This window comes from Hypanus sabinus, chromosome 3 (genome assembly GCF_030144855.1).
Source record: "Hypanus sabinus isolate sHypSab1 chromosome 3, sHypSab1.hap1, whole genome shotgun sequence".
In the NCBI taxonomy this organism is placed as follows: Eukaryota; Metazoa; Chordata; class Chondrichthyes; order Myliobatiformes; family Dasyatidae; genus Hypanus; species Hypanus sabinus.
The window spans coordinates 61,109,750-61,136,094 of record NC_082708.1 but is presented as its reverse complement, the minus strand read 5'-3'; the positions used below and the strand labels follow the sequence as shown (position 1 = coordinate 61,136,094).

Here is a 26,345-nt window from a genome sequence, read left to right as displayed (position 1 = left end):
GGAGCGTTTGAAGGCTTTGGACCTGTATGCACTGGAGCTTAAAACAATAAAGAGGGATCTCATTGAATTCTACCCCAGAAGTAAAAGCCGAGACAGAGTCAGTGTGGATAGGATGTTTCCTTTAGTCTGAGATTCTAGAACCAGAGGACATGGTCTCAGAATAAAAGGATGAGTTCTTGATTAGTAAAAGTGTCAAAGATTACAGGGAGAGGGCAGGAGAATGTGATTGGGAGGAACAAATAACTCCATCATGAACAAAAGATGAAGAAGATTCAATAGGCTGAAAGGCCTAATTCTTGTTAATGTTTTATGGTCTTCTCAAGAGAATGTTGGAATCTATTCCATCATGTTAGATTCCACTAAAATAAAAATGGCTCTTATTCGCTATTAATTATGAATCTTGAGAAACTGTAAAAGCTGAACTGAAGTTTTCATATTTGAATCAGTCCCATTAATGGACCAATTACTTTTATGTGTTTATAGTGGTGAACACAATATAAACCTGCTGGATGTTGCTACGCTGGAAATTGCATGGAGAACATTTATTTCTATAGGACATGAATAAGAATTAACAAGGTAGGCAAAATGGTTTCCTCAACAAAGGCTTCCTGATGTTTCTTTGTACAAAAGGCTTTCTGCTTCATTGCTTATTTGTTGTTATTTCTTCAGTTACTATGTTGATCTCACAGCAATTGGTTTTATGCAGCAATATTTTTCGCAACCTTCAGTATTGCTGTTTAATCATTTAGTTTAACAGCAAAGAAGCTGGAGACTAGTTTGCTATGAACTTCAATTCAAAAAGTTGATCTGACAAAGATCATTGAACCAGCAGTTAAAGTCCTTTCTCCATTTTGTTTCCTTTTGGGAACAATGTCTCTGAAGTATTCATCTGTACTGAAAGTATTGAAGAGTGACTGATTAGCTTACAAATGACTGAATGGATTGTTTTATGGGATTTATGGTTCACATTTGATGTTCTGTATTGTGATTCCACAGGTGAGATAATTCCTTGCAGAGTAATTGGATTTGCAAATAGTGCAATAAAAGTTAACATTTATTTTAAAATGAGGCTCTTGGCAGAATAGTAAAATTTAACATGGGAAAAGTACATGTAGCATTTTAAATGATGAGGAAGCAAACTTTTCTGATAGAGCATTGTGATCTGTTGCAATTGACCTTTGCTTGGTTTTGAGCAACATTGTCTTGCTTTGCTCAATGTAATTCCTAAGTTTAATAAATCTAGTTATAATGTAATACAAGCAAAGGTACTTCAGTATTCTATAAAACAGAAGGACTAACTGAGAAGAGTCTGGGTAATGTTATTTGTATTTTTATTTTGTTGCATTTGCAAAATTTTGGTGATTATTTTACTTTATGGGAAAAGATAATTCAAGACTTTTGCCGTCAAAAACACTGGTGGATAAAATAACAAATCAATTGTTTATCAGGTAATTTGGCACACATGTAACATCCATACAGTTGGTGAATTTAAGTTTCAGCCGAGGTTCTTTGATTCCATTAAACTCATCAGAATCCTGGTTCTGACAGTTGCTATGGACACAACCCACAAATCACAATTTCTCTTTTTTCATCCATGATAAATTCTTCAGTATTCAAAGATGGATAAGCTCTCCTAAGGTTTACTCTATGATCTCCAGTGAAGTAACTCTAAAATACAACCATCCTCCCTTCTTCATAATTCTTCAGAGATTTAGTATACAATATATAGGAATGGAATTGTTACTGCAGCAGAGAAGTTCTTCAGTGCGTTGGGTGATCTAAATTCTACGGATGAATGGAGGGTTTGTTCTAGTTTTGAGCAAAGTTACACAACAGTGAAATTATCTTTGGCATGTAGCCCCAATCGTCTGTAATCAATCATGCCTTATACTGTTTCTACAGCAAGAGGTCTTTGCAGACTTTGTGGAAAGTGACATGTTAAATGGAGATCATGGGGTGAGGGAAGGGTGTTTGGTCAGGATCTGCTAAAAGGACAAGGCATATGACTGCGTCCCTTGGGTAAATATTTAATCATGCATGGTATGGTGTGGCAGGCATGATCAAGAGATTATTCATTCTGTATTAGTGAAACATGTAATTAGAGAGTTAATGATAGGTCACAGATTGCCCAAAGATGACTGACTATGCAAAACTCTCTGGCAGAGCATATGCTGGAAGATGCTTAGAGAACCTATCAGCAAGTTGGCAGTAAACTCAATCTCCAAGGCAACAAACCAGATCAGGTGGCATCCCATTTAACCATTGGTGCAGTGGGCCTCAATTCTCCAGAAAATACCTGCTTTAGTGTAAGTCATATTGACAATTCACAAAAGAATTTTGCACAAATGATAAGTGTTGCACACCATTTGATGTCATTTTCATGTCCAACAGCCTCCATATATGCATCATATGCATGGTACTCATAGGTCACATATCAAATGTGTCACAACACAGATAACAGGCACAGTCATATTAGAGATTAGGCTTCAGATGGAAATCACTCAGATAAGGCAGAAAAGTGTTGCAAGACAGTATTTCATAGCAGACATAGTCCATGTTACATACAAAGGTATGCATTAAAATGAAAGAAATTTGATTTCTAGTAATTAATATCCACAAATGCGCAAACAAAAATGGACATGGAAAGGCCACACCTTGAGGATACGAGCCAACAACATCACTAGGCAGGCATTTAAATAGAATCCCTGAGGAAAGAGGAAAATGGGACGTCCAAAGAACACAGGGAGGAGAGATATTAAGGCTGAAATTAGACAATGTGGACACACCTGGTCCATCCTCGAGAAATTGGCTCAGAACAGAGGATGATGGAGATGGGTGGTCACCAATGGCCACTGCTCTATTGAGAGTGAATGTCCTGTGAAGGATTAAAATATCCAGTGCAATGGAGAAATAATTTATAAAAATCAGGAACCTGGTCAGATAAATAGAGGAATTACAGAAATATATTGCAACACACACAAAATGCTGGAGGAACTCAACAGGCCCGGCAGCATCTATAAAAAACAGTAAATAGTCAATGTTTCACGCCGAAACCCTTCATCAGGACAGGGAAAAAAGTCAGAGTAACAAGGTGGGGGTAGTGGAGGAAAAAATACAAGGTAGCAGGTGAAAGGTGAAACCGGCGGTGGGGGGATTGTGGAGGGGTGAAGTAAAGAACTGAGAAGTTGAAGCCATGGAAGAAAGGGGGGGGGAGCACAAGAGGGAGGTGATGGGCAAGTAAGGAGATAAATTGAGGAAGGGAAATGGGGAATGGGGGATCATTACTGGAAGTTCAAGAAATCAATGCTCATACCATCAGGTTGGAGGCTACCCAGATGGAATATAAGGTGTTATGCCTCCAGTCTGAGTGTGGCTTCATCACAGCAGTAGAGGAGGCCATGCACTGACATGTCGGACTGAGAATGGGAAGTGGAATTAAAATGGGTGGGCACTGGGAGATCCCACGTTTCCTGGTAGATGGAGTGTAAGTGCTTAGCGAACCAGTCTCCCAGTCTATGTTGGGTCTCATTGGTATACAGGAGGCCACACTGGGATCATTGGATACAGTATGTGACCCCAACAGACCCACAGGTAAAGGATCACCTCACCTGCAAGGACTATTTGGGACCTTGAATGTTATTGAGGGAGGAGGTGTTTCCTCCCTCACTACCATTCAGGAACTAATGTTACATCTGCCCCTACACCTCCTCCCTCAATACTATACAGGGACAAGAGCTACACCTGCCCCTACATCTCCTCCCTCACTACCATACAGGGACCAGTGTTACACCCACCCCTACACCTTCTCCCTTGCTATCATACAGGGACAAGAGCTACACCTGCCCCTGGATATTTTGAATGACTTGTGAAGCTTTGTTGCTGGATAAGTAAATTACTGAAAGGTTTGTTTAAATATATTGTTTTCCCTCTTGGAAATGCAGAAGTTGTTTCCCAAAGGCAGTGTACTTTTTTTGACTTTGTGTAGGATAGCAGACAACAGTGGTACTTGGGTCAAGATGATGCCAAGTAATTGTGGATTTCAGTGATCATTACCAGTGTGGGCAAAATTCCATTACAAAACTACACCAAGGATAAGGATATCTTAAAACATAGCAAGCTAGGGACCTATATGACAGCAGCAAGATTTCCTTCAATATAGAGAGATCAGCAGATCAAGAAGTCAATTGGCCATCATCTGCAATGGCAGTGAGGATGGGCAAAGAATGGAAATCTTGCTATTGGTGATGTTATCCCAATAAAGATTAAAAATAAAGCAGTGCTTAAGGTTGTACCTAAAGTGAGCTGAGTTGGTAGAGTCTAAATGAGATGGGCTGCAGATAGTCCAGGAGTATTCTGTAAATTGCTGAACTGCAGGGCTGGATCAAGTCTTTCAGTTTTATATCAGCTGCTGCTGACATGGCTAATCTAGCTCCATTACCTGGATGAGTTAGTACTATCACAGATATTACTGTCAAAAATGCAAAGGTGACTGCCCTCTCATCCCAATATGATTACTCAGGCAAAAACTGAACTTCAAAATAAGACATGATTGCAGATGTGTTCAAGGATTTTTTATTTCAGTGTATAATATATATTATCCTGAAATGGTTACAGCAGAGATTTGTCCCGTGTGTCCATGCCAGCACTGTAGGATTGCAAGCTTTTTCTCCCCATATTTCCATCCAAAGATCACAATGTAGCCAGCCTCCAATACTTATGCAGTTCTGCCCTCACTGAACAGAAAAAGCTTTCCTTCATTATCTTTGAAATTTCTCCATCTTTATCTATACCAGTGACTTCTAGACTTTGAACACGTCACAAACAAAAAGAGTAGCCTACTGTCCAGAGCCTTCCTAATTATTTCTATCACATCTCCCCTCAGCCACCTCTTCTCAGCTTCTCCAATCTGCCTATATAACTGTTGGCCCTCATTCCAGAACCCACACTCGTTAATCTTTTCTAATGTTTTCACATACTTCCTTGAGTAAGATGACTGGAACTGAACACAGCATTTCAGTTTACACTTGTCTTAAATTAATTAATTGTGCTGGTTATCCATCATGTCTGACAGTGATAGTAAACCTGCTCTGGAGAGTTTTCAAAGGGGGGCAGTTCCACTCTCTCAACCTCAGACTGAACCCGGTGGTCCAATGGTATGAACAAGCATCACAAACTGGGGTGTTCCTTGGTTGCATGAATGACCATGTAATCTTCATGCCCTTCGCTCTCCACAGAAAGGCTTCCCTGGCTGTTGGATCTTGCTGTAGATGACTTTGCATGCTAGGACAGGCATGTCCTGACCTGATTGGGGTATGAGGCTGCCAGTTACCCTCACCTGGTTTAGCCCACCTGTCGAAGCCGTGTTCCAGGGTGTGGCCGTTGTCACATGCAAACAATTACTTGGAGACACAGGTGAGAGCTGAGTGTCTGGGACACTAAAGGACAGAGAGCTGCCCTGAAATGGACAAAACAAGCCCCTGCACCAGAGGCGATACCCCTCCCTGGACACACCATCCATCCCAATTAGTTTCATGTGTTTTTAAGTCATTTTTAACTGCCTGACTTTGTATTTCTAATCTTAATGATATTTTTCAACCATTTTTGAGTTTATTTATTGTTCAGCAAAAGCCTTCAACACCATGTAAACATTTGTTTTCAAAATTTGCACGAACTGTGTAGGTGAAGCATGGACCGGGATCAGTGTGACATATATCTGATTCATTTTATCCACTTAAAATTTTGTTGTCATTTATCTGCTTGAGGACAGTATTTATTTGGTCATTTGTGGCTATCTCCATTAGTATCTTTGGAAAATCATCTTGCTCTGTCTTCAGTATGAAGACTGTGTTGCCTGAATTCTCTTGCGGTAACCTTGACAACACATCTGCAGTCACACCTTGTTATATAGTTCTATTTTTGACTGTGTAATCATATTGAGGTGAGAGTGCGGTCACCTTTGTATTCTTAATGCAGCCATCGAGTGTTGAACATATCTGACCATGATTTTCTTCTTTGGCACTTGTGACTATCAATACACCACCTGGATTGAAAAGGCATTAATTTATCCCCTGCATAATAAGACTCTGAAAAACTAGTAACTAGTTGTTTGGAAATCCGGATTGTTTAACTGCTTTCAAACCCAACAGGCCCCATTTCCTCATGTCCTATAACCCATTCCCATTAACTTCCTTTTAGCTCAGTTTTCTTCTCCTTTTAAGTTTATCTAGTTCACTGGAAAGTACATTATAGTCTCCTGTAACATCTAAACAGTGGGAATTATAACAGTATAAGGAACAGTAATATACATTCATCTGAAAATCTGTTGGCCCAAATCAATATTATCAAAGTTGTACTCCAATACCTTGGCAAGATCTCACACTCTAAATTAATCTGAAAAGCAAATCCTCATCCCTACTTATTAAATTACTGTCAAAATATTGAATCAGAATCAGAATCAGTTTGTTAGCATCGGCATGTGACGTGAAATTTGTTAACTTAGCAGCAGCAGTTCAATGCAATACATAATATTGAAGGAAAAAACACAAAATAAAATAATAATAATAATAATAATAATGACTAAATAAGTAAATCACTTACAGTATACATATACTGAGTAGATTAAAAATTATTCAGAAAACAGAAATATTATACAGTTAAAAATGAGGTGGTGTCCAAGGGTTCAATGTCCATTTAGGAATCAGATGGCAGAGGGGAAGAAGCTGTTCCTGAATCACTGAGTGTGTGCCTTCAGGCTTCTGTACCTCCTACCTGATGGTAACAGTGAGAAAAGGGCATGCCCTGGGTGCTGGAGGTCCTCAATAATAGATGCTGCCCTTCTGAGACACTATTTCTTAAAGATGTTCTGAGTATTTTGTAGGCTAGTACCCAAGATGGAGCCAACTAAATTTACAACCCTCTGCAGCTTCTTTCAGTCCTATGCAGTAGCCCCACCATACCAGACAGTGATCAGCCTGTCAGAATGCTCTCCACAGTACATCTATAGAAGTCTTTGAGTGCATTTGTTGACGTCCCAAACCTCTTCAAACTCCTAATGAGGTCTTGCTGTCTTTATAACTACATCAAGATGTTGGGACCAGTTTAGATCCTCAGAGAGGGTCTTTCTTATCCATGTGCATCTAACAGAAATACACTGGTGATAACTTTGATTCCTCCCCTCTCGGTGTATGGTTTCCGTGAGGTACTTATGGATACCAATCGCCTTCTGTCATCTTCTTATCACCAAGAAGCTGAATGATTTTGTTTCTTTTCAGTACTTCCCGAATTGAATTTTCCCAGTTACCAAAAGAGATTCCTTTCATTCCAGTTTACCTAATGCTTCCTTCGCTTCTCTTTTCAATGGGATATTTTGAGCCTTACACTTTATCTGCTTTGCAACTTATTGTGAACATGGGTATTACAACCTCTAATATTTGCTCAAGCATCCAGGGACATTTTTACACACTTAACAAATAATATTTCTGAAGTACATCAGTCCAGCCTAGCCTTAGTTCTCTGAATCAATCTTTACCCATCAAGTTTGGCAAATTAATTCAATCAGTACAACCATGGTAGGTTTATTTGCTGAGTTAGTCCTATAGTCTTCAATACTTCACCTAAATATATTTCCAGTATCAGTATACACTTCATCAGTGCTATCTGGCTGAATGTATTCCAATGCAGATCTTTGCCCATAGATTGAACAATCCCCTGCTCACGTTGATGTACAGGCATTTAACCATGCTTTTGGCTTGGAGTCGTTTTAATATTGCCACCAGTGATAAAAGCTACCTTTATCCCAATTTTCCATTATTCATACTAGTTTCAGAGCTGTCAAATCTGTCTGTGACTTTACCCTGAAACTCTTCCTTCTGTAGAGTATTCACACTACAGCTTTTGATAATTGCTTTGGATTGAAACGTGTCCACTGAGGTCATTCTTCCTTTTTCTCACAGTTTAAACATTCTGCCATTGAATTGCCATATGTGCAGTGAATGGCTTATGTTACATCGACAAGAGCAATTTGCACTATTCTCACCATGTGATTTTGCTCCTGTCAGTGTAGGAATGGCACCCTGATTAATTTCTGCAACACCCTTGGGCCCTTTGCAAGGAATACATCAGAATTTATTTCTGCTTTGATAGCCTTTACTGGTTAATCAGAATCAGGTTTACTATCACTGGCATATGTCATGAAATTTGTTATTTAGTTGTAATACTGCAGTCAAAGCATTAAAAGTTGCTGTGTTGCAATAAATAACTAAACACACAACACAAAGGAAGAATAACAAGGTACTGTGCATGGTTCCATGGACTGTTCAGAAATCTGAAGGCAGAGGGGAAAAAGCTGTTCCTGAAATGTTTAGTGTGGGTGTTGTGACTGTGATCAATGTCACCGGAGAGACACTGAAGCTGGCAATATTACAGTCTTTATTCATCACACCAAGCAGGCATCAATCTGGAGACACTCTCGGTAGAAACTCTAAGTACATCACATTTTTATATTCTTAACATCAATGGCAATAGTAGGTGATTCAATGCAGTATCAATAGTTACAATGGCATCATTTAGCTGAATACATTGGACTGACAATGTTTTCCTTGAATTGCTTATCTACAATGGGAGACACCTCTGAATGTTCTAACACCTTGGTTGGGATACTTCCCTGAATTTATGCAGTAGTGTAAATTCCTTAAATCCACTGTTGATAGCAAGGCAATTAACACAACCCCATTGTCTTAACGTATGACTGATAGACATGAAATCTCTTAGTCTGTGCAGTAGCCCATGCCTTTAACTTCAATTTACAGTTTGCAATTTACAAAACCCAATTGCAAACTTCCTGAACATATTTACATTTACAATAAGAACTGAAACCTGCTCCTTATTTGTATTAATACTCACTTTATTCACGTAAGTCCAGAATAACCCTAACTTGGGTACTCAGACAACACGCACAAAATGCTGGAGGAACTCAGCAGGCCAGGCAGCATCTGTGGAAAAAAATACAGTCAACGTTTCAGGCTGAAACCCTTCGGCAGGACGGGTGAAAAAAAACTGCACCGTAGATTTTAAAGGTGGGGGGAGGGGAGAGAGAAAAACACCAGGTGGTAAGTGAAACCTGGATGGGGGAGGGACGAAGTAAAAAGATGGGAAGTTGATTGATGAGAGGCCATGGAAGAAAGAAAAAGGGAGATGGAGCACCAGAGGGAGGCAAGGGGCAGGCAAGGAAATAAGGTGAGACAGGGACAAGGGGTGGGAGATAGTGAAGTTGGGGATGGGCATTAGTTTGAGAAATCGATGTTCATGCCATCAGGTTGGAGGCTACGCAAACAGAATATAAACTGTGGTTCCTTCAACCTAAGTGTGGCCTCCAAATAAAAGCCAAGCATGAGTCCAGCTGAGAAGACTGGACAGCTTTCTGTCATGGGCTTTAAGTTCACATATTGATCAGTTCACAACCCAATTTTCTGAAGCAAGTGAGGTTTGCAAGCACTGTCCACGGGTACTTACAGCATTATGAGCCAAACAGCTTTCTATGCCTTACACTTCAACTTCTTCACAGCAAATGGGGAAGCTTATGATGTAGATCTATCACTTTGCACAGCCTTTGGGCATGCCAATATACCTTATATTGAAAGCAACACTTCTAAAGTGTAGTTATTGCTTAGAATATGGGACATTTTGATATAACTGGTATTGGTGCATGAAGAATAATGAACTCTACTGCAACCAATGATCAGTCTTATAAGAAATGACTGCAGATATCCAGATTGTTCTGGCCCAATAATTTCTCATGCAATATAAGGAGAATGCCTTATATTGGCTTTCCTGAAAATATTAGATTTCCTTGGATGTTAACTTGTTGTATGTTTCCAAGAGTTTGTGGTTTCCTTGCAGATTTTTAAGTTTATTGTTGTTTCATTTTTAATATGCTTAACAAAGCTGCATAGTTCGGTCATAGTGACCAAGTTACTAAGAGACGAAACTTAACCACCTTATTTTGAGAAAATAATTAATGCCTTCTGAATAAATGCTGAACACTGAAAATACAGCATAGAACTATGTGAAAAATTAAGATATTCTTACAATTTTTGTGCTGAAGGTGTATGTCATTAAACCATATTGATCTTACAACCTTTGCTAATAAAGACAGCAGGCTGCCAATTTAGCAGCTATTTCTACAAACAAGGTACAGCCCCATGTTTGGCGGGATAAAAGCTGTGCCATGATTTTTGCAGGTATATGACAGCTAATCACAAAGGGGACATTTAAAAATGGTTAGGGCAAGTAATTTGTCAGCACTCCAGCCTGCTCAGAAACTGGCAGTTTGACGGCTCCTGGGGCTACTAATGCAAACAATAGGCAATGCCATGTGATCCAGTAAGTGCAAAATATCATAGGTATCGTGAATTACTACCCAGAAATTTATACGTCAGAAAACAAGCTGTGAAGAATTGTGTGAAAGTAAAGGATGCTGAAGTCAATTTATGTTCTTTATTAACAAGCTATTTTAGAAGGGATGAAGTAGCTTTCTGGCATTTAAGATTCTTTGTAATTTTTCCTCAGTGTATTATTTTGTAAGAATTTAGTTTTTGCTTTTTGGCATCAAATCCTTCAATGACAGAATGAAATCAGATCATTGATGGTTGTTAGTCACTAGTAATCCGTGTGAAGGAGTGTAAATAGAGGGAATGAAGAGGCAGTAGACAATAAAAGAAAACAATATTGGAACTGTGAAATGCAGGACACAAGGCAAGCTAGAAATAAGGACAGGGTGTTGGAGATATTTAGCAGACCTCCACAGATGCTCTATGATCTCTTAAGCATTTCCAGCAGTGTCAGCTGCTTCAGGTTTCCAGCAATCACATCTCATATTTCCAGCATTATGTACACTGTCCTCATTCACACCACCCCCCACTCCATTTACATGCCTCGAGACAGATTGGCCATGATTATCAGGCATTCATCACCTACATCAAAGGTACTTGTGACAGTTGTCTAGTTTGATTAACGGAGTGGGCAAAAAGCTGGCAGATGGGTTATGATGAGGAAAACAGTAAGGTTAACCACTTTGGAAAGAATAATGAAAAAGTAAAGTTTTATTTAAATTATAATTCATAGATATCTGGAGTCCTAGTGCCTGAAATATAAACAAAAAGTTAGCATGCAGACACAAATGTAATTAGGCAATCTCAAGGAATGCTGCCTTGGAATGCAAAGCCTGGTACAGCACAGAAAATATTTCCTCAGACTCACAACTCTGGGTTTAATCCTGACTTCTAAGTGTGGAGTTTACAAGCTCCCCCTTTTGACTGATTGTATTTCCCCTGGATATTCTAGTTTTCTCCATATCCTAAAGACGTACAAATTAGTAAGGTAATTAGGTATTGTAATTTACTCTGAGTGTGGGTGAATAGGCAGTTGATGAGATTAGTTTTATTTGTCACGTGTACATTGAAATGTGTTGTTATGTCAAATCAGGTCAGTAAGGATTTTGTTGGGCAGCCAGCAAAGCTGTCAGGCTTCCGGTCCCAACATAGCATGCCCACACTCAATCACTAACTGTAAGTCTTTACAATGTGGGAGAACACCAAAGCACCCAGAGGAGACCCACATAGTCATGGGGGTACGTACAAACTGTTTATATGCAATGACAGGAATTGATGGAAACTAGTCGTGTAAGGTAATGTGCTAATTGCTTTGTGTCTTGATGGGTCTGTGAAAGGAAGTAGGTTACAAGGAAAGAAGTATAGAAATAGGATTTAGACTCAATGGACTGGCTTGTCTCCTTCTATATCATGAAGGTATGAGAAATAGAAGTTTGGAAATGTTTAATGTGAATCTGATAAGACCATATCTAAAATACTGCATGCAGTTTTGGTCTCCATATTTAAGGAAGGATGTGATTCCATTGGAGGGAAATACAGAGAAGGTTCAACCAGCGGATTCCTGGGTTGAAAGGGTCAATGTACGATGAGACATTGAAGAGAATGGGCCTATACTCACTGGAGTACAGAAAAATGAAAACCGGTTTTATTTGAACAAAAAGTTCTATAAGGGTTTGAAAGAGTGGATGCTGAAAGATCTTTCTCCTATTAGGCATACATGACACTAGTTTCAGAGCAATAGTTGCCGACTTTGGGCAGAGATGAGAGTCATTCCTCCTTGGATTTCTCTTTCTCACACACCTATGGAGGTGGAAACATTGAATACATATGAGGGCAAAATCAACAAACATTTAAACTACAAATGCATCAAGGGATGTGGGAAGAAAATGGAAAAGTGGCGTTGAGACCAAGACGAATAAGCTGTAGTTTTATTGAGTGTGAAACAAACCCAAGGAGTTGATTTGCTGATTCCTGCCTCTGCTTCTTAAGTCATCTATATATAACCATGGACTCAGTTCCCTCCACCAATTCCACTCTCTGCGGCTTAAAACACTTCTACTTTCCCACAGTTCTGTTCTGATGTAAAAACACCAAGCTGAAATGTTAACTCTGTTTTTCTCTCTCCATGGATGCTGCCTTACTGCTGAGTATCTCCCACACATTTTGGGGCAGCTTTCCAATATCTGTAATTTACTGCTTTCTGTTTATATGACTGTATAATCCATTGTCATTTATTTTTTTAAAGTAGATTTAGATAATTTGACAATTCTGACTACTAGTGGGTGGAAGGAACTACAGAACTATAAAAGAGGCTTGACCTGGAACCACTGCATTTTGCCTACATCCACAATATGTCAACAACAGATGATATTTCTCTGGCTGTTCACTCTGGTCTGGAATACCTGGACAACAGGATTCATAAGTCAGGCTATAGTTCATCAACTACATCTCCGCGGTCAACACAAACAGCTGATCCAAACTCGTTAAGTGTCAAGACCTGTATCTCCTTGTGCAATTGGATACTCAGCTTCCTCATTGGAAGACCTCAATCAGTGTGGATTGATAACAGCATCTCCTCCTCACTAACATCAATGCCAGTGCACCCCAAGGATGTGTGCTTAGCCTTCTGTGCTACTGTCTATACACACGACTCTGTGGCTAAGCACAGCTCCAAAGTCATCTCCAAAATCACTGACATTGCTGTTGTTGGCCAAGTCAGAGGTAGTGATCAGTTTCCTTACCAAAGTGAGATAGGTCACAGGTTGAGTGGTGCCACAACAACTGCTCAGTAGATCTATAGAGCCGATTGTTTTCAGGAAGGAGAAGGATGGCAAACGTGCCCTGTTACATTGGGGAATCAGTGGTGGCAACAGTCAGATGAGTCGTCCTGAACTCAGTTCATGGATACATTTATGAGGTGACCACGTCATTGTCTTTACTTCCTATGGTGGTTTTAGAGGTTCAAATTATCTTTCTTTCTTTTTTGTCAAATCTTTTTATTATTATTATTCAAAAATAACACAGGTACATCGAAGTAACAACACTTACAATGCCTCAAAAAAAAGAAATTATCTTAAAGATTGAAAATTTTTGTGAATAAAAAAGCCCTACTAAGCAGGAAAAGTGGAGGGGGGGAAAGAAACCCATTGGGGGTACAACCCCGGAGCCATGCGTCATACTGTAAGCTTCTAAAAATAAACATCAATCTGCCAACAAGGAAGAAAGATATATCAAAAAAAATTACACTTAGATCGTGGAGGAAATCTATCAGTTAATTGAAATGATAATAACGAGCAAATGAGCTCCATCTCTTCTCAAAATCAAATAAAGGTTCAAAGGTTCAACTTCTAATTTTCTCCAAACTGAGACACTCCATCACTTGAAAGAACCATTGTGACAAAGTAGGAGCTGATGTACCCTTCCATTTCAACAAGATGGCCCTCCAAGCTATCAACGTTACAAACGCAATAACATGTTGGCCAGACACAGAAATACCTTGGATATTTTGAGGAATTATTCCAAAAAGCACAGTCAACTTATTAGGCTGTAAGTTGACTCTGAGTGCTTTAGAAATTGTCGAAAAGACTGACTTCCAAAACTGTTTTAATATAGAACATGACCAGTACATATGTGTCAGTGTAGCTAACTCAGTTTTACATCAATCACAATACTTGTCAACTTTGGGAAATATTTTAGAAAGTCTCTCCTTCGTCAAATGGTAAAGATGGACAATTTTAAATTGAGTCAGTGAATGACTAGCACAGATCAAAGAAAAGTTAACCAGCTTCAGAATCCGCTTCCAATCCTCCCATATAAGAGTCAAATAGAGTTCCTTCTTCCAATCCTGTTTATTCTTAAATAAAGGATGCTTATCCCATTGTAATGATAAATTATAAATTCTTCCAATAGAAGCTTTCATCGAAGGGTTCATATTCATAATAGTACCTAACAAGTCAGGCTCCAATATGTAAGGAAAATTACTTAAGTATTTTTGTAAAAAATGTCTGACTTGAAGATATTGTAAAAAGTGTGAATATGAGAGAGAATATTTATTGACTAATTGTTCAAATTATCAACGAGCACTCTAACAAACCTCTATAGATGTACTGTTGAAAGTATCCTGATTAGTTGAATCATGGTCTGGTAAGGCAATTCAAAAGCACAGGAGCACAAGCTTCAGAGAGTAGCAGAGTCTGTCCAGTACAGCAGAAGCACATCCCTGTCCATCACTGGTAGTATCTACAGGAGGCACTGCCTCAAGAAGGCAACGTCTTGTAAAGGTATTGTGCGTTATATATATTTTACAGTGAATGCTGCTTATATGATGTTATGTGCTTGTAATGCTGCTGCAAGTAAGGGGTTCATTGCACCAGTGAATATACAGTGTGTACTTGTGCATTTGACAATAATCTTGACTTTGAGGAATAAATTATGCTTTAAGATTTCATTTCTGGGAAGTTGCCAAACAGATGTCGTTATGCTTCATTTTCACTCAGTGAAAGGGGAGATATTTACAGCTTATCAGTAGATTATCACAAGATGAGGCTTTCTGATTGACAACCTAAATGTACTCAGACTGTTGATGCAGTCCTGGCCAATGAGAAAATGCCACTGTTCAGAAAATTCAAATCAGATCTGTACATGTAATGCACCCAGAGGACATGTGTTGACTGCAGCAATTGTCTAATAGAATAAATATGAATCATCTCCATTAGCTTCAACTATCCAAAACCCTGCTACTTGTGCTATAACTTGGACCAAGTCCTACTCACTCACTATCCCAGACCAACAGTTTCTTCCTGTCTAGCAACAAGCCTTTTCAACTCATACAGATGCACATACACTCAATTCATAATCAAGCAGGTTGTTTATACTTCCTGAAACTCAATTATGTATTCTTACTTGGAAAACATCATTGGAAGGGTGGTTACTGTGCTGTATCTCAAAATAAAATGAAGTAAAACTTGGGGGAAAAAACATGAAGTCTGTAGTCATGCAATTGGAGATTCCACCAAGCCACACTTGGGGCACTGATAATCCTGCAGAAGAAATCCTGAACTTGCCTTGATGCCATAGCAGGATCCTTGGGTAAATTGCCAGTTTTCTAAAAGGCCATAATACTCCCACAGTTTAAGATTAATGAGAAAACAAAATGGTGATTGTGTAAGTTTAAACTCAGAACAGATGCTTGCTGATTATGTACATATAAGAAATGACAGGATTGCATTGCTGTGCAGCAGGTGAAATTAGAAAACAGCTGTTTCCCTGTCCCTGAGACTGATTCACAATGTTATGTAACATGTCACAAATTCCCGATGGGGACGGTATAAAAATATACTTAGGCATTACAGCCAGGGGGTAAAAAGCTACTGTATGTCTGGCGATTACTGTCTGAAGATTCTATGCTGCCTTCTGCCAATAAAGTTGCTTTCTACAGTCCCCATTTTAAGATTTATGTTAACATCTCCTAGCTCAAGGTGCAGGTTAATTTCTGTAAATGTCTTGAGTTGTGTTTTCAACATAGCTTTCATGTTGAATTGATTTTCATTGAATGGTCAACCGTCGGCAGCATGGTTAATTTGCCCCGATGGCTGGTGATAAGCCAGAGCTCTTTGATCTGTAGGGCTGCCTTTATCAACAAGCAAATGATTAAAATCCAAATGGTAGCAAAGCCTAATACAGCTATTGACGTTTTCTGTGGGGAATACTCCAGCAGTAATTTAGTATGCTTGACCTGGTGTATGAAAGCTATTTCTAACCAGACATGTAATTGTTTCAGCACCATGCAGAATAAAAATCATTCTGATTTGAACTGACTGTGATCACAGAAAATGTTAAACCAGACCCAGAATACTGATGCAATTTTCAAGAAATACTTTATAAAACTATAAGACCAAAAGGCCATAAGATATAGGAGTAGAATTAGGCCATTTGGTCCATTGAGTCTGCTCCACATTCTCATCTTGACTGATCCAATTTTCTTCTCAGGCCCAGTCTCCTGCCTTCTCCCGCCTGGGATGTCCGGACTATCTTACGCAGAGAGGTTAGAGAGACTGGGATTGTACACGCTGGAATTAAGGAGATTGAAAGGGGATCTGATTGCAACATGTAAGATTATTAAGGGATTGGACTAGATAGAGGCAGGAAATATGTTCCAGATGCTGGGAGAGTCCAGTACCAGAGGGCATGGTTTGAGAATAAGGGGTAGGTCATTTAGGACAGAGTTAAGGAAAAACTTCTTCTCCCAGAGAGTTGTGGGGGTCTGGAATGCACTGCCTCCGAAGGCAGTGGAGGCCAATTCTCTAGATGCTTTCAAGAAGGAGCTAGATAGGTATCTTATGGATAGGGGAATCAAGGGATATGGGGACAAGGCAGGAACTGGGTTTTGATAGTAGATGATCAGCCATGATCTCAGAATGGCGGTGCAGACTTGAAGGGCTGAATGGTCTACTTCTGCATCTATTGTCTATTGTCTATTATCATATCTCTTCATGCCCTGGCCAATCAAGGATCTATTGACCTCTGCCTTAAATATACATAAAGACTTGGTCTCCAAAGCTGCTTGTGGCAAATCATTCCACAGACTCACCTCTTTAGGCTAAAGAAATTGCTCCTCAATTCATCCAAAAAGGACACCACTCTATTCTGAGGCTGCGTCCTCTGGTCTTAGACTCTCCCATCAATGGATACATTCTCTCCACATCCACTCTATCAAGGCCTTTCACCATTTGATAGGTTTCGATGAGGTCACACCTTCATTCTTCTGAATTCCAGTGAATACAGGCTCAGAGTCATTTAAAAGCTCGTCATATGACAAGTCGTTCAATCCTGGAATCATTTTCATGAACCTCCTTTGAACCCTCTCCAGTTTCAGCGCATCCTTTCTAAGATAAGGGGCCCAAAATTGCTCACAATACCCCAAGTGAGGCCTCACCAGTGCTTTATAAAGTCTCAACATTACATCCTTGGTTTTATATTCCAGTCCTCTTGAAATGAATGCTAACATCATATGTGCCTTCCGCACTACAGACTCAACCTGCAAATTAACCTTTAGGGAATCCTGCACAAGTCCCTTTGTGCCTCAGTTCTTTTGCATTTTCTTTACACTTAGAAAATAGTCCAGCCTTTCAATTCTTCTACCAAACTGCATGACCATACACTTCCCAACATTGTATTCCATCTGCCATTTCTTTGCCCATTCTCCTTCTGTAGCCTCTCTATTTCCTTAAAACTACCTGCCCTTCCACCTTATTTTCATATCATCTGCAAACTTTGCAACAAAGCCATCAATTCCATCATCCTGATCATTGACTTGTAACATAAAAAGAATTGGTCCTAACCCAGACCCCTGTGGAACACCACTACCCACTGGCAGTCTACCAGAAAAGACTCCCTTTATTCACACTCTGCCTCCTGCCAATCAGCCACTGCTTTATCCATGCTGGAATCTTTCCTGTAATACTATGGGCTCGTAACTTGTTAAGCAGCCTCATGTGTGGCACCTTGTCAAAGGCCTTCTGAAAATCCAAGTCCACAACAGCAACCAATTCTCCTTTGTCTATCCTGCTTGTTATTTCTTCAAAGAAGAAATCCAACAGAGTTGTTAGATAAGATTTTCCCTTGAGGAAAATATGCTGACTACGGCCTATTTTATCATGTGCCTCCAAGTACCCTGAGACCTCATCCTTAATAATCAACATCAACGTGTTCCCAACCACTGAGGTCAGACTAACTAGCCTATAGTTTCCTTTTTTCTGCCTGTCTCCTTCTTGAAGAGTGGAGTAACATTTGCAATTTTCCAGTCTTCCAGAACCATTCCAGAATCTAGTGATCCTTAAAAGATCATTGCTAATGCCTCCACAATCTCTTCAGCCACCTCCTTCAGAACTCTGGGGTGTACACCATCTGGTCCAGGTGACTTATCAACCTTCAGACTTTTCAGTTTCCCAAGAACCTTCTCTCTGGTTATGATATCTTCACACACTTCCTGACACCTGACACGTGGAACTTCTACCATACTGCTTGTGTCTTCCACAGTGAAGAATGATGCAAAATACTAATTCAGTTCATCCATCATTTTGTTGTCCCCCATTACTACCTCTCCACCATTGTTTTCTCTTGGTCCAATATCCACTCTTGCCTCTCATTTACACTGATGTATCTGAAGAAACTTCTGGTATCCTCTTTAATTTCCACTCATTATAAATTTATTATTATTTAATTATTTATGGTTTATATTGCTATATTTCTTCACTATTCTTGGTTGGTGCGGCTGTAACAAAACCCAATTTCCCTTGGGATGAATAAACTATGTCTGTCTGTAATATTATTAGCTAGCTTACTTTTGTATTCCATCTTTACCTTCTTAGTTGCTTTTTAGCTGCTTTCTGTTGGGTTTTAAAAGCTTCCTAATCCTCTAACTTCCCATACATTTTTGCTCTATTATATGCCCTTTCTTAGGCTTTAATCGTGGTTTTGACTTCTCTTGTTAGCCACAGTTGTGTATTCTTTCCTTTATAACACTTCTTCCTCTTTGGGATGTATATGTCCTGTACCTTCTGAATTGCTTCCAGAGACTCCAGCCATTGCTACTCTGCCATCATACCTGCCAATGTTCTTTTCCAATCAATTCTGGTCAGTTCCTCTCTTAGGCATCAGTAATTCCATTTATTCCACTGTAATACTGATACATCTGAGTTTAACTTCTCCTTCACAAGCATCAGGGTGAATTTGATCATATTATGATCACTTAACCCTAAGGGTTCTTTTACCTTAAGCTGTCTAAGCAATTCTAGTTCATTGCAAACACCCAATCCAGAATAAGTGATAAGTGAACAGAAATTTGCTTTTGACTCACACTTATCTAATGACCTCAGAATCAGAATCAAAATCAGATTTATTATCACTGGCGTGTGACATGAAATTTGTTAACTTAGCAGCAGCAGTTCAATGCAATACATAATCTAGCAGAGAGAGGAAAAAATAACAATAATAAATAAAATAAAACATTATAATAGATGTAACCATATAACAATTACAGCATGGAAACAGGCCATCTCGGCCCTTCTAGTCCGTGCCAACACTTCCTCTCACCTAGTCCCACTGGCCCGCACTCAGCCCATAACCCTCCATTCCTTTCCTGTCCATATACCTATCCAATTTTGCTTTAAATGACAATACCGAACCTGCCTCTACCACTTCTACTGGAAGCTCATTCCACACAGCTACCACTCTCTGAGTAAAGAAATTCCCCCTCATGTTAACCTTAAACTTTTTCCCCCTAAGTCTCAGCTCATGTCCTCTTGTTTGAATCTCCCCTACTCTCAATGGAAAAAAGCCTATCCACGTCAACTCTATCTATCCCCCTCATAATTTTAAATACTTCTATCAAGTACCCCCTCAACCTTCTACGCTCCAAAGAATAAAGACCTAACTTGTTCAATCTTTCCCTGTAACTTAGGTGCTGAAACCCAGGTAACATTCTAGTAAATCTTCTCTGTACTCTCTCTATTTTGTTGACAAGTAATAAATAAACAAGTAAATCAATTACCAGTATGTATATAGAATAGATTATTAAACAATGTGCAAAAACAGACATACTATATATTTAAAAAAAGTGTCCAAAGCTTCAATGTCCATTTAGGAATTGGATGGCAGAGGAGAAGAAGCTGTTCCTGAATTGCTCAGTGTGTGCCTTCATGCTTCTGTACCTCCTGCCTGAAGGTAACAGTGAGAAAAGGGCATGCCCTGGGTGCTGGAGGTCTTTAATAATGGACACTGCCTTTCTGAGATCCTGTGCCTGAATTTAATGAATAATGCTATTTGACTGAAAAAAAGGACAATTTTTAACATGTGAAGGGTTATGTTAAAGACAGATGCACTTCAGAAGCTTTGGTCAATTTGTTCTTCTGCAGTTAGTTAAACTACTGTTGTGGAGGTCTGAAAAGTAACATTACTTGTTAAAAGACAATGTTCTGACTTACTTCCCTTAATTGCACAGTATAACCTCAGTACGTATGAAATAGTTACATACAAATATAATAACTGCACATGAGCAAGAGCCACATGGACAGTGCAAAAGGTTAATGACCACTTGAGAAATCTAAAGTAGATTATGTTAGTGCTGTTAACTGTTGGCCTTGCTTTTGTCTGATTGGCCCAAAATGATCCACAAGTTTTAGCTCTACACTATCTAAAATTTGAAAAGGGCAGGACTGAAAAATAGTAGAATGGGCAATGGAAAATACTTGGCACATTGGATCAGGCTGAAATAATTGCATGATTGTTGGAGGAGAATATGGGAAAAGGAGCAAAGCTTATTTTGGTATTGAACCTCTTCTCTTTCAGACTCTTGAAGGACTTCAATTAAAGTGCAGAACAGAAAATGTGAATGAATTGCACCTACAATATAACACAGTTAATTTTCTGTTCAGTGTCACTTTCTGAATCATGGATGTTACCTTCAGTGACTGACAAGCGAAGACTACTAATTGTTTATTTATAAAGTTAATGTTTGACATCCGCATTCGGTGGCTCTACATACATTCGTAGCAGCTGTTCCCCATTTCCCCAAAAGCATGCTAGTCTGAAGATTAAAAGGGCAGGTCTATTAAAGTCTGACTATTGCTTAAAATAGAAGTGAAGCCACATTTGGTGAGGCGCTTGCAGGTAACGTTCACCTTTGCACCAATGATGCAATTTTTATGTCAGTAGAGCACTGTATGATGTTATCCCCCATGCCACAGGAAAACTCCACCCACTTTGTTTCAAAGATCATTATTGTTTGGCACTCCTGGAATAAATGTATTTTAATAATACTTGTGACTGAAATTGGTTTTACCCCTCCATTCAAATACTAATTCTTTACCCCCACTCCCTAACTGTGTAGCAATCCCCAAAGGCGCTGATGTCATCCCCAATGCTACCATCCTCAATTGTCCCAACTCTCCAATTGTCCAGTGCCTGAATATTTTGAAACTCATACCACAAGTCATATGACTTGTTTGAATGTTTCACTTGAGTTCATGTGGACCGGCAAGATTGAAAACTTCAAACACAACTGAATTATAATCAGCGACAGCTGCAGAATATGTCTGGTTGGTTCTCTTTAATAGACTGAGATCTCTAATGGATATTAAACAAGGTTAGGATGTTCATAATGGATGGCAATTCCTTTGAAAATATTGAGAAGTGAAGGGCCCAGATGCAGAAGTACAAAGGTTCCAGTCAAGATGGCGATGAGTTGGTGTCTCCATCGATGTCAAGATTCAGATTGTTGAATTGTTCGGGTTCGTAGGGATGATTTAGGGAATAGGGTGGGGTGTTCAGGCTCTCTTTTATGTTGATGGACAGGGATGTTGGGCAGTGAAAGGTCATACTGGAGTTTAGGTCTTCGCTCTGCATTCGAAGGTCAGCAACCTGGATGTCTGATGAAGGATATCCATGATTGGATGGCGGGCTGGCAGAACAGCAAGTGCAGGGACTGGTACCCACCTAGCGACCCCCCTTCTCATTGTCAGTGAGTCATTGGCAGGTTCCACGGAGTTCCAGGTGAGCCGAGGGACAAGGGCCAGGTACCCTCTGGGTGCATAGGTTGATGAGACTGGAGTCCAAGACCTAGTGTTCAGCATCCCATCATCAATGAGTCATCACATCGCATCATAGTCACATTTCACCGTACACATGATAAATAAATGAATCTGAGTATGAGATTATATTGTCATCACAATAACTGAATTTGTTATCACAGTATATGTATTAGCTTTTTAAACATTATTCAAATTTATTTCTATGTCAAATTCCCGTTTTTTTAAAAAAGCAGCTGTTGAAAGAGTGACATGCTTTGGTTTGAATAATCTGCACTTTGATTCTATTTTCCCTGCCTCAGTCTCCACAGACACATAAATCAATAAAACGAACAGCAAGGCTTTGGCTGCTATTGATGAATACAAGTGACATTCCTCGCATAAAAGCAGAAACCTCTGTTGTCAATTACAAGACTTCGTTGATCCTCAGTTGCAGGGAGAGTAGACGTGCCTCTGTTCCTCCACCTGCACTTATGAGAGAGTGAGCAAAAGGGTTGCTGCTGCTGGCAGGAATAAATAAGAAGCACACAGAAAGGGCAAGCACAAAAATCATCTTTTCATGGGAGGAGATGTCAAACTGTCATGTTAAAATGTGCTAAGAGCCTGGATGCTTATGGTTGCTGTGGCAACTGTTGTGCCATGTGTCTGCACTTATGTGTTTTTCTGTTGATAATTGCAAATATGAACAAGTGCCAGGTTGCACTTTACACCTGCTTGGCATGTAGTTCTGTCTTAATTGGATGAACTGAAGCTTGGGAAAGAATATTCTGGGCTTTAAAGCAAATTGACAGGTGCAGATGCTCAGACCTTTAACACACAATTTGGATAACAAGAAGACTTTGACCTACCTTTTATTTTAACAACTCTAACAGTATTTTATCTGCTTCTAGAGAGGAGAACCTTTAAAATTGTAAGGCTTAATGCACCAAATAATAAATATATATTTACTATTTTGATGTACTACTGGCCATCACCATTGCACAACAGAAACAAAAATAAAATAATACTCCTATTATACAATATACCTCGAGGATTTATGTTGTAAACAAAATAAGTTTAAATCTGTATCAACTGGTTAACTTTGTCATTGAACGGAGTGGAGTAGATGGGGACAAATGCTCAGAAATTTGTCTCCTGATGATTAAGTTATATGCCCCTAATAGTAGGATAATCATGCTCACTGAAGTGAAGTTGCTAGATTGAATATTGGGGGTGAAAAACAATGTATTGATGTTACAGTATGGATTAACTCAAGCCAATTTATAAAGGGTCCAGAAGGAGGGGAATAAATATACAGTAAGATTATTTAAGGCACTGAGAAGAAACACTTTCTGTTGAGGTAATTCAAGTGTATGACATATCAACATTATCAAGGAAACTGGATATATCTGAATGCCTCCTAATTTTTAGATTCAAATTTATTTATCACTTATACTTTGAAACATACAGTGAAGTGTGCCATTTGTGTTAACAACCAACACAACTAAGATGTGCTGGGGCAGCCCGCAATTGTCGCCACACACTGTGGTGCCAATATAGCATGCCCACAAACATTGTATGTCCACCATTTTGCAGTGTCAGATTAGTGAGTGAATTATTAGTGAGCCAGATGGAATTTTGAACTGATATGGATTTTAATGTGATGGGAGTCTTCAAACATAGTTTTCAAGAAGGAGAAAGGAAACATGAGTAAGGTTAAGAAAGCTAAAAAGTGGAACTCTTTAAGATTATAAAAAAGCTAATAAGAAAATCAAGAGGGGATTTGAGAGCACCAGGAATGGCCATGAAAAATCCTTGGCAAGAAGGATCAAGGCATTCTATAATTACATCAACTGCAAGAAGATAACTAGGTGAGGGTAAAACCACTCAAGGATAAAGGGCAGAAAATGTGCTTGGAAGTGGAGAATGTAGATAAAATCCTAAATGTGTAGTTCATGCCAGTATATACCACAAAGGAAGACATGGAGGATAGGGAAATCTATGTGGCATATGCTAACAAACTAGATATCTTGAGCTAAAGAAAGAGGTATGTTGGGTTTCTTAAAGATCATTCTTATGAATAAGTCACCAAGGCCACCAATTATTGAGAAAGCATGAGATAAAATTGCTGGGATCTTGACCAAAATCCTTATGCTCTCTCTAGCTGCTGGCGAAGTCCCAGTAGGCTGGCAAGAAGCTAATGTTGTTTGATTATTCAAGGAAGAACTATATTGCAGTTTAATGAGCCTCATGTCCGTGGTAAAGAAGATACTGGATATAGTTTTACTGATAGGATTTAAGATCGTTGGAAAACCATGGCCTAATTAGGCATAGACTGCATGGCTTTGTGTGAGACAAGTCATGTCTAACTAACTTAATTGAGCTTTTCAAGGAGGTGACAAAGGTGATTGATGAAGTAGAGCTCTGGATGTTGTCAACATGGATTCTTCATGGTAGGCTCATGCAGAAGATTAGGGTGCATGTGGTCCAAGTGAGCCCATTAACTTGTTCATTGAAGAGAGAAGGAAATGGTTGATAAGACTTATTTTGGCTGGAGTCCTGCAGCAATCTGTACTTGGACCTCTACTGTTTTACCAGGATGCTGCCCAGTTTAGAAGGCAGGTGATACGAGGAGAGGTTAAACAGACTTGGGTTGTTTTTGTTTCTGGAGTAGCAGAGGTTGAGGGAAGATCTGTTAAAAAGTTTATAAAATTGAGAGGCATGAACAGAGTAAACAGCCAGTAACTGTTCCCCTGGGATGACATACTAAAGGGCATACTTTTAGGTTCAGGGGGATGTTCAAAGGAAATATGTGGGGCAAGCATTTTACACAGAGAGTGGTAGGTGGCTGGAATGTAATGTCTGGGGTGGTTCTGGAAGCAAATATGATAGGAGCATTTAAAAGGCTCATGGATCTGCAGGGATTGGATGGATATGGCAATGTGTGAGCAGGAGAGATTAGGTTACTTAGGCATTTAATTATTAAAAAGGATCTAGTGCTTTTCTGTCATATATGAATAATAAACTCTTCTTGGGCTTCCAACTGGAAACAGGGTACAGGTGTCGATTATAACTGATGTTTCGATGACAAACTCTGCCATCTTCATCACAGATGATATCTGGGCATGTCTAGTCTGGTGTTATTTATTCCCCGTGGTCCATCCCTCCTGATTGGTTAGTCCTCATCTAATCAGGTTTCCACTCTCCTACCTTGTTCTGTGCTGTCAAAGTCAATCCTATGGCCATTGCAAATGCAAAGTTCTGCTGCCACAAATTTCTTCATGTAACCCAAATGAATACACCTCTTACATTACTTGATGTGGGTTTCCACCGTGCATCCCCTCTGGCCGACATACGCTGCTCCACGTTCACAGGGATTCCTGTAAACATCATCCAACCCGAGTCCCAGGTCACTTTTGACCCACATAAGCTGTGACTTGAGTTTCTTTATGGGATTGTGGATGGCATTAATGTGGTATTTCTTCAGGATCCTTTTGATCCTTCCAAAAACCATGGAAATATAGGGAAGACAGGCAGTAGCGATGGGTTCTTCCTTGTTGTTAGATTTTCTGGTTTTTCCTTTTAAGAGCCCTTTTAAGAGCCCGATTGATCTCCATCACCTTGTAGCCATCCTGTAGGAGTGTCATGCATAACTGTCTTAATTCCTCACAGAGACTCTTTGAGTCTGAAATAGTTTTCGCATGGTAAATTAAAGTAGAAAGAACCACTCTATGTTGGGAGGCATGATGGCAGCTGTTATTGTTGAGGAGTAAGTCCATGAGTGAGTTTCTGATAGACGCCATCATGTCTATCATGACATAGATGTCAGAGGCTTATACAGGTCAAAAATGACCTGGGACTCAGTTTGGCTGGCATTTGCAGGATTCCCTGTGCGTGTGGAGCAGCGTATATCAGTCAGGTAGGATGCACAGTGAAACCCTGCATCAAGGAGCACAGGAGGTGTATTTGTTTGGGTTATCCGGAGAAATCGGCGGAAGCAGAATATTCTATTCACAATGGCCATTGGATTGACTTCAACAGCATGACACTGACATTTAGGACCGCCTGATAAAGGGAACCATTAATAAAAACTGGAGGAAAAGATATTTTAACAGTGATGAAGATCTCATTCTACGAACTGGAATTCGATTGTAAACAACGTGGAAGAGCAGAAACTTGATTGGACAAACACTAACCAATCAGGTAGGTTGGCCTACGGGGTATAAATACCACTGGACTAGACATGCCCATGCATCATCCCTGATGAAGATGGCAGTGTTTGTCATTGAAAGGTCAGTTAAAATTGACACCTGTACCCAGCTGGAAGGCCAAGAAGAGTTTATTCGATTTAAGTACTAGTTTAGTTAATCTGGCACAATATCATAAACTAAAG

The 26,345-nt window shown here is 39.5% G+C and overlaps 1 protein-coding gene across 1 annotated transcript in view; it reads left to right on the top strand.

Moving 5' to 3' along the window:
* Positions 1-26,345, top strand: part of tenm4 (teneurin transmembrane protein 4) — a 1,643,409-nt gene that overhangs the window by 629,898 nt on the left and 987,166 nt on the right. The window contains exon 5 of the mRNA XM_059964502.1: positions 484-576. The gene's annotated coding sequence lies outside the window, so the exon portion shown is untranslated. The remainder of the gene's footprint in view (positions 1-483; positions 577-26,345) is intronic.